This window comes from Nicotiana attenuata, chromosome 1 (genome assembly GCF_001879085.1).
Source record: "Nicotiana attenuata strain UT chromosome 1, NIATTr2, whole genome shotgun sequence".
Lineage (NCBI taxonomy): Eukaryota > Viridiplantae > Streptophyta > Magnoliopsida > Solanales > Solanaceae > Nicotiana > Nicotiana attenuata.
Window position 1 is genome coordinate 25,306,895 of NC_031989.1, and position 10,594 is coordinate 25,317,488.

Sequence of the window (10,594 nt, forward strand, 5' to 3'; positions counted from 1 at the left end):
CTTATACCTTATGTATTTCCATAATATTTTAGACAGCCTTAAGGTAACACTAAATTCATTGATCCTTTTTAAATAGGATATTTCGTCCTTTCGACGACACCTGTTAGTAGCGTGCTAATCTACCCAATATTTGAGAAGGCGAAAGATCATAACAAATGGTAAATTGTGGATTTCTCTTTCAGCTTATTTCCTCTCCATATGTTAGGTATATGGAATATTCTAAATAAAGTTTTATAATACAGGAATGACAATATGAAGGCAAACAAGATAGACATAAATTTAATGCCAAGAAGGCAAATGCAAATAGCTAGAGAATTCAAAATTACTGATATTATAGATGGCTCAACTGTCAACTTGAAGGTACATTTACCTTCCAAAATCTAACACAATGTATCCTACATTTATATGTTTACAACCTAACAAAATATCCCTACTAACTTACGTATAGGACATATACTGTAAGTTCAAAGTCAAAATTACCGACATCAACAGTAACCATGAACCATGGTACCATGCTTGCAAGAAATATCACATGCGAGTAATTGCTATAAAGAGTAGTGCCACCTGTGGCTACCGTAAGATAAAAGATATTGATTATGATGAAAGGTAAGATACATAACATATATATTATCCAGAACAAATAGTTTAAGAGTTATCATATATATTATCAAGCACTGTTATGGTTGTTATGATCCACTGCAATATCCGCTGTTGTTTCTAAGATGCGAGGACGGGTGGCATCAAGGAATAAGGAAACAAACGAAACCATATCATCACATAACAATATGCTCCGCCACAACTCTAAGCAGTAATATTCCAACATTTATATCAGCACATTCAATATTTGCCAACGAAGTCCAAGGTAACACATCTCAATTAATATACTTATTATAACTTGTAGATGTGCACCGCGAAACAAAATGCGTTGTTTCTTGAAGAGAATACTATTGCTATAAATTATAAGTACAAGAATCAGAAAGGTCCATATTACTATGTTATGAAAGCTTATTGCAGCAATTTGTGATTGACATGTACATAAAACTAGAAATAACTAGGCTTGAATATTTCAGAAAAGAACAATCCAATTTTATAAGAGAGGTTTATCAAGGTATAGTTGATAGTATTACGATCGGAGAATCTAGAGGAGATAAAATTGGCCAAAGAGTACTACTTTCATCTTCTTTTCTTGGAGGTCTATGAGATATGCGGAGGAGGTATATGGACGCAATGGCTTTGGTTTAGCATTATGGAAGACCTGATCTATTCATAAGAATGACATATAATCTTGATTGAGTGGAGATCCAACAAGAGTTGGCACGGGCCAAACTCCCCAAGATAGACCAGACTTGGTAACTAGAGTATTTAGAGCAAAACTCCAAGACCTAAAAGACCAAATTTTTAAAAAAAATATTTGAAATTATTGCAGCTCATGTCTTCATGGTGGAATTACAAAAAAAGAAGAGGATTACCTCATATACACCTTTGGTCATACTGAAAGAAGGCCACAAGATAAAAATAACAAATCATTACTATAAGTTTGTATCTGCAGAGCTTTCAAACAAATCAAAATATCCGTTCTTGCATGAATTAGCAGTCAAGCATATGATGCATGATTCATCTAGGAAATATCGTCCAACGAATTCATGCATGCAAGATAGACAATGCAAGTACCATTATCCTCGATCTTTCATCAACAAATCAATGCAAGCAAAGGATGAATATCCTATTTACAAAAGAAAAAAATGAAGGAAGGTTTGAGACCGTTTGTGGAGTGAAAATGAATAACCATTGGGTTGTTCCCTATAATACTTATTTGCTTACGAGATACAATTATCACATTAATGCCAAGGTATGCTTTTGCGTAAAAGCAATAAAATACCTTTACAAGTATATATATAAAGGCCATAATAGGTGTGCCATTTATATTGAGTCTGGTGATAGAGAAAAAATCATTGATGAGATCCAAAATTTTCAAGATGTGAGGTGAGTTTCACCACCAGAAGCACTATGGAGAATTTATGAATTCAATCTAAGTAAAATGCAACCTCCAGTTATTAACCTTCAACTACATCTCCCTGACAAACATTCAGGTATACAAATTCTAAAGTTACATACTTAAAATTGCTGCAAATTTTGATGCAAAATTATAAATATGAAAATTTTAACTTTATATCAATCCATAGTATTTTATTGGAAGAACCGTAATTTGTATAGTATCATCGCGTGTGAAAATAATAGGCAAAACATGCTTACCGAGTATTTCAAGACACGCTCCATCAACGCCAAGGCACGAACGTACCTTTATAGAGAATTCCCTCGACATTATGTTTGGAATCCTCAGGGTAAGATCTGGACAAAAAGAAAAATAAGATCTGTAATTGGTCGAATTGCAACTGGTAAGGCATATAGTACTAATTTTTAAATATATGCACAACTCCTTGATTTATTAACACATACTAAATATTCCAGCTAATCCCAAAGATGGAGAAAGGTATTTGTAATGACCCAGCCAGTCGTTCTGAGAGTTATAGCCCCGTTTTCCCCATTTCTGTTTCTTTATATGTTGTTCAGCTGTGTTGAGTTGTATCGAGTTGGTAGGTTTGGGTTCGGAGTAGTTTTGGAGTGAAATGGTCACTTAGTCTCTTAGTTAGAAAGCTAACTTAGAAAAGTCAACCGGAAGTTGATTTATGAGTAATCGAATTCGGATTTGGATTCTTATGATTTGATTAGCTTTATTGGGTGATTCTAGACTTAGGAGTGTGTTCGGAATATAATTTGGAGGTCCGTCGTAGAATTTGACTTGAATTGGCAACAGTTGGAATTTTAGAAGTTCTTAGGCTTGAATTCGAGGTTGATTTGGAATTTTGGTGTTGTTTTGGGTGTTACGGAGGTTCGACTAAGTTTGGGTAGTGATATATGACTTGTTGAAAATATTGGTTGAGGTACCGAGGGCCTCAGGTGAGTTTCGGATAGGTTTGGTTTGTGTTGCGCTTGTTTTTCTTATGTTTCGACGTCGTTTCTTCAAGTATAAATGATATCATATTAAACAAATGAGCTTCGATTTTTTTTTGATTGAAGCATTAGATCTGTATCGTAATTAACCTTAGCAAAAAGAATCGTCGAATTTGGACATCGTATGAGGATTTTATGATCAGTTTACTAAGAATTAGGTTGCCAGATTTTTCAGATTAGTTACGAAATTGCCACTGACGGCGTATTTAAAATTTTTCACTATTTGCAAATATTGAAACCAACATATCTCATTCATTATAAGGTCAAATTGAGTGATTCAACAACCTAACTTGACTAGAATTTTACAAGGAATCCATTGGAGCCACAAAAAAGGAGTTTCGAGATTGTTCGGCACGAGAAACGAGACAGAATAGTTGGTAGAAAAATATATAAAATAAGGGTTTGTTCGTTCGGTCATATTTTGAGTTGGGGAGCTCGGATTTGAGCGATTTGGGAGGCGATTTTCACCATATGGATTGGGGTAAGTGTTCTCTACTCGGTTTTGGTTATATTTCATGAATCCATCTTCGTTTTTGGGATTTGATTGATGATTTCAAAGTTAAATTGAGGGAGTTAGGGCTTGAGTTCTAGAGAGTTTTAGGTACGGATTTGAGGGACCAAACGGAGTCCGATTTTGATAAATTTTATATGGTTAGACTCGGGAGAGGACGAGGTTTATTATTTTCTCATTTTTGACTGGTTTTGAGATGTGGGCCTGGGGGCCGGGTTTTGGCCGATTTCGGATTTTTGACATATTTTGTAGTTTTTATTGTGGAATTCGATTCTTAAACACATGTTGATGGTATTAATCCGATTATGGTTATATTCAGAGCTTTTGGAGACCGAATCCAGAGACGAGGGCATCCCGGAGTAGGATTTTACGCTGTTGAGGTAAGTAACAGTTTTAACTTTGGCTTTCAGGGTATAAACTTGGAGAAATTGATATCATGTGATTGTTTGGTGGTGATACCCACGCTAGGTGACGGGTGTGTGGGTGTGCACCGTAAGGGATTGAGACTTGATCCGTCCCGTGAGGCTGTGTGGCCTAATGGCTGTTATCTGTGGTTATGTGTTTACTTGTTTTTGAACTTGTCTGCCTTCACGTTAGAGATCATGTTTAGGCTTCATTCATGCTCACGTTGTTTGTACTCAGTCATAGAAATTATTGTACATGTTTACCTTAGTTTCTATTATTTTGCTGATATGTTGTGATACTTGATGTGGGCTGTGTCCTCTTATTGGTGGTGCATTGTGAGGCTGGAGAGGTACATGACTGAGTGAGGCTGAGGGCCTGGTTGTGAGGATATAAATACCATAGCGCATGAGCTGTCTGCGTAGCACGTGAGCTGACCGTGCAGGTCTAGGTATTGATACCATAGCGCGTGATTTGTCCGCGTAGCACGTGAGTTGACCGTGCGGATCCAGGTATTGATATGATGGCACGTGAGCTGTCCGTGCTTAACGCTTGGGCTTTGGGATCCCCTCCGGAGTCTATACACACCCTCAGTGAGCGCATAGTGTTGAGTGTTTTGAGTGTGTTGAGTGCGAGTGATGAGTGATGGACCGACACTGCTATGAGGTTGTATTTATTTGTGCTGTTGCTGCAATTATCTGTTAAATTTCTTTGTGGCATGGTATCAGCTATGGAATTTACTTGTTAATTTCTGTTGATTTTTAAAATTGTGAAAATAAATAATTGGACTGTTTTACTTAGCTCGTCACTAATGCTCAGTTCCTTAGTTAATTCTGTTACTACTGAGTCGGTTGTACTCATACTACACCCTGCACTTTATGTGCAGATCCAGGTGAGTTAGAGCGCGGCGATTGTTGAGTTCAAGCCGGCTATCTTTGGAGACAACAAGGTAGTTGCTATCGTCCGCAGGACCTTGTTACTCCTTTTGTCATTTCTTCTTTTGGATCGTTAGACAGTTTATATATCATAGTTCATAGTTTTAGACGCTCATGACTTAGTGACACCCCGATGTTTGGGGCTCGTTTCTGTATTTTCTATATTATATTTAGAGTTGATTTATTTTATGAAATTTTTTAAATGTTGGAAATGTTTTATTAATTTCATATAATCGATTTAGTAGTAATATTTTGGGAAATAGGCTTGCCATGTAATACGATAGGCGCCATCACGACCATGGTTAGATTTTGGGTCGTGACAAGTTGGTAAAACACTGACCACTCAGATGCAATGTACACTTATGAGTATTAATTATTATTTGGAGAGTATAGGCAAGAGCATCAATAAATATAATTAGCCTTGTCTTGATCACCAATAGCCCGAAGTTGTCCCATTAAAAACAGAGAAATGTTAGAAAACTCTAGGATACGTATTTCGAAGATATGCTTGAAGACTTTGCTAGGATACATGATAAAACACCACCACTCAGATACAGTGTACACTTATGAGTATTAATTATTATTTGGAGAGTATAGCAAGAGCATAAACAAATATGATTAGCCTTGTCTTGATCACCAATTGCCCGAAGTTGTCCCATTAAAATATAGAGAAATTATTGAAAAAATGTCTGTGCAAATACCTACAATAGATTTAGAGGTACAATCAAATTTAAATCCTGAACAAGAGCAAGCTTTCAAAATCATTTTGCATTCGGTCGATTGTGGAAGAGATAGATTATTCTTTTTGATGGACCTGGGGAACTGGAAAAACATACTTATATCGAGCATTGCAGGCAAATGTTAGGTCAAGAGGTATGATAGCCTTAGCAACAACAACCAGTGGAATACAACTTCAATTTTACCAGGAGGTCGTACAACTCACTCTAGGTTTGACATTCCTCTCCAAACAAATGAAACGACCATGACAAACATCTCTAACAAAGTGGTGCAGCCAAATTGATTTGAAACTGTTTACCGTGAAAATGGTAACGACAATTAAATTTATTAAATGGCACTCTAAAAATACGTGATCTATTCCCAAGCTAGTTTGTTAGAGCAGATGGTGCTAGTATTATGAATTTTAACAATGGGGCGGAAGATAAACGAGGTAACGACCGAACCAAAGGTTCTGCTACCCGGGCGTAAGCTTGGTCGATTGGGACTTCGAGGTCGACCTCGAGGTCGAGCTCGGGTTGTCGGGGACCCTCGAGAGCAGTATAAAAGCTAGAGATATAATCAAACGAAGCTACTTATAACAGAAATTGAATTGTACGATGAAGAATACATGTAGAGACAAAGAATATTGAAGTATCCTTAGTATCAGTTAGAGCCAATAAGTATTAGTAAGAAAAGAGGGAGAGAGAGAGAGAGAGATATTATTGCACTTTGTAGAATTGTGGGAGCAACATCAGTCTCTTACAAGGTAGGGCGAGTCCCCTTTATATAGGAGAGGAAACTTAGTAACGAATACATATATATCTAATTTATGAAATATGGAGATGTGATGGCTTGAATCGACACCCCAGCATAGGCTAGGGATAAGCCGGTCCTGTCAGACTCAACCACGTGTCATGGGGGCTTCCCCCTTTTGTCTTTATCTCGGCCTTGAATCGGATCTCGACAAGCCTCGAAGGAGTGAACTAAGTTGTGACTTCATATCATCGGTGTCTTGATATATCTTCCCGAGGTGGCTTCATGTTCTCGGGGTCTCGAGGAACCTCCCGAGATGGCTTGATGGCGGGAAATCGGGCCCTCTGATTTCACCACGTACATATGATATGAAGTCACAACTTAGTTCACTCCTTCGAGGCTTGTCGAGGTCCGATTCAAGGCCTAGATAAAGACAAAAAGGGGAAGCCCCAAGACACGCGGTTGAGTCTGACAGGACCGTCTTATCCCTAGCCTATGCTGGGGTGTCGAGTCAAGCCATCACATCTCCATATTTCATAAATTAGTATATATGTATTCATTACTAAGTTTCCTCTCCTATATAAAGGGGACTCGCCCTACCTTGTAAGGGACTGATGTTGCTCCCATAATTCTACAAAGTGCAATAATATCTCTCTCTCCCTCCCTCTTTTCTTACTAATACTTATTGGCTCTCACTGATACTAAGGATACTTCAATATTCTTTGTCTCTACATGTATTCTTCATCGTACAATTCAATTTCTATTATAAGTAGCTTCGTTTGATTATATCTCCTGCTGTTATACTGCTCCCGAGGGTCCCCGACAACCCGAGCTCAACCTCGAAGTCCCAATCGACCAAGTTTACGCCCGGGTAGCAGACCCTTTGGTTCGATCTTTACCTCATTTATCTTCCGCCCCATCGCTAAAATTCATAATACTAGCACCATCTGCTCTAACAAACTAGCTTGGGAATAGATCACGTATTTTTAGAGTCCCATTTAATAAATTTAATTGTCGTTACCATTTTCACGGTAAACAGTTTGGCGCTCACCGTGGGGCTAAAAGTAATAGTGATTATTTTCTTGCTAGTTTCATCGCGCAAACACATATCATTTTTCACACTTTTTCTTGTCCAGGATCCTTTGATTTCAGGTCAAAATGTTTGGCTCGGTGAAAAGAGCTGAGAACGACCGCCTCGAAGATCACGGGGAAAATGGTGTAGCTATCCCGACCGCCGGAGCACCACTATAGGATCCCGATAACGCACCCGGACCAATACTAGCGGATGCGGACTCATAGGACGCACAATAAGTCAATGAAATTTCTCACGCAGACAGAAGCGTGCGACACAACGACCAACAGGAAGTTCAAAAAACCCCGGCCCGGGAAGAACAGGAGTTAGTCTTCACGATATTTTTGAAATGTTGCAGGCGCAACAGCTGGCCATTGCTCAGTTGCAAGGCCATCCGAGGACCCCCAGCGTAGCAACATCGGAGACAGCTTCCCCCGACGAGCGCACCACTGCTCACGCATACACGAAGAAAAACTGCGACTTTCAAGATGACCCCGCCACAGAAACATACGCCGATGTCATCGAAGCAGCAGCGGCGGAAACCGACAAGTCGGAGGCCGAACAAAGAAAGGAAGAAACACCACAAGAAGTCGCATCCTGCTCCCTGATAGGACGAATGGGATCGCGTCTGGCTTCGGATGAACAGACAACCCTGGCCTTTGCTCGGGGTTTAAACAGAGCATACCCGCCGACCCCAGGTCATTTCAAATGACGTTTAGCCAGATACCCGTCCAAGAGTTGGCCGTGCGTCTGTACCCAGCACCGGCCACTAATCGGGGCTGTGGGCGGCCATCCAGAATCCTCTGCAGAAACAGCATACCCAAGCAGGCCTTCCACGAAGAAACTAATGCCAAGCGGATGGATATACCATCCATGTGCCGCTAATGGTATGAACGCCCCAAGATCCAACATACCTCGCAACAGTAGGGGAGTAGTTCGAGGGCGACGCCCCCGGCGAACCTCCAGCGGAACCAGATCCGGTGAGGAACAGCGGCATACGAACCTCGTCCAGCAGAGTGTGGTCTCAACATTGTTATGCCAAATATCGTAGTCACCATAAGCGAAACCAGGAACGCTGAGCGACTCAGGCCTACTCGACCAAGGCCCCTTCAAAGGAACCACAACCCGATGCGAAATCCGCAGGACGCAAGCGACAGCGGGGCCACGAATGACTCCCGTCCCAAAAATATGACAGCCGTGCTACTCAGTCAAATTTGCCGACGAGTACTATCGAACAGTCAGGCTCAAATCTGGCCCCGAGGAAAGAAGACTACCGGGAAGGATGAAGTAAACAAGCCGCGACGTATCACCGCGACAATGGAGGGGCAGCGACGCCCTCCGAGAACTCATGACACGGGAAGCAAAAATACCCGCCACTGGGACAAAGACAGATCCAGGGAAATATTTCCAAGGATACTCTCGCATTCAGGGAAAGGGGCACCACGACTCCACCCCAGCGTCACGTCGGCACATTGGTAAACCTCTCTCTCATCCGCTTAATCTTAAAATAAATCATGTGCTCATAGATTCAGGAAGTTCGGTCACCCGCAACTACGGTATCGGACCAAAGGTTAACAGGGCGGTCCGCATTAACAAACCAAATCGCCCCACATCCCGATCCTTGGTGAACTCCAAGCAACAAGTCGCCGATAAGACCATTCTCTCAATATAGCCCGCCTGAATCCGAGCTGGGATCTCGGGCTTTACACCATCAAAGGAAGCGTAAAGTATAAACGTTTTATTTGGGCGACCACCGACACTCTACCCGAAGGCGTCGACGGTCCCATCTCGACAGAGGAGCGAGATTCCTTGCAAAGGGCAGAACTAGAGTAAGCCGACAGGGACGCACCGAGTCCCGGAACATCGCCTACACACCCCGCGGTAAGAAAGAACTGCTTTCGCTCCTTCGTTTTCCTTTTACTAACCTGAACGCAGACAGCTGGCTAGGATGTTCGGAGATTCTCAAGACTCTACCTGGAGATTCCTAGACCGCATATAGGCGACCGCCGTATTTTCTCGCTTCAGCCGGGCTTTCGCCCCGAAAGGAACCTTGTCGGCAAGATTACTGGCAGAACAACATACCAGAAGAAGGTTCGATGATGCCACGGGCTTTATTCCGATAGCCCAGCAACGAACGATGGTTTGTCTCTAAGAGCATCCCCCCTTGGAATGACCCAGATACGGCGGACTGAACCCCCGTCGGGAATTATATGCTGGGCCAGAACGGTTCGAGAAGCCGTGCACGCACGGATCGAGTTCACAATGGTGAAAACAATGTACATCTATACCAAACAATAAAAGGATATTTTCTCGGCATATTATTCTCCGGATAAAGAAATCTCAAGTATATCCCCGGCAGGGGGCCCCCCTCCACCGACTGCATTCCGAAATACTCGGGACTCGGTGTCCACAACTAGGCACTCGCGCGATCTTAGAATCGAAACTCCAGGCTCATAAAGCCCCTACAAGGCAACTCCGAGCTCACAAGAAGCGATCTTCATGCTTAAATAACTTGATGACTCGGAGACTGTCGTCAATCGCCATATGCTGGAAAATCCGAAACTGTAAGACCCTTAACGGGCAGACTTGGCATAACCAGGTCCATTCTACATCACCCAAAACTGTAAGACCTCAACAGGCATGACAAACTGTAAGACCTCAACAGGCATGAAAATCCCGAAGTTTAGGCTATACGTCGCATTTGTAAGAATCCCGAAAGGGCATACCCTCGATGTGGACGCCTAAACTATCACTGAGGATCAAAAATGGCTACGGCCAAACGCACATGAATACGGTCAAAACGGCTGATATAGCCGAAATAACGCGACTCGGGGATGCCCGACCGTCGCTAAAATCGCAAGCTACTACTTCGAATATATTTCGGAAAGAACCGGTTACAACAGACTTCCCTCAACAGGCAAACAACGGGCTATGAACCTTCTGAGGTGCTCGAAATATCGCCGATTACGACTTGAAATCGAGGTTCTTTTAGAACCGACGATGGGTCAGGAAAAAATCTTTCAAAAAGACCTTAACGAGCGGAAAACAAAGCCTACAAAAAGCCCATGGGCAAAAACAGCGTAAGAGCCATTGTCGCCAGCTAAGCAAGCCTACGGGCCACATATTAAAAGGTCTCTACGACCAAAAAGCGTAAGAGCCATTGTCGCCAGCTAAATTGACAACTTGAGGAAT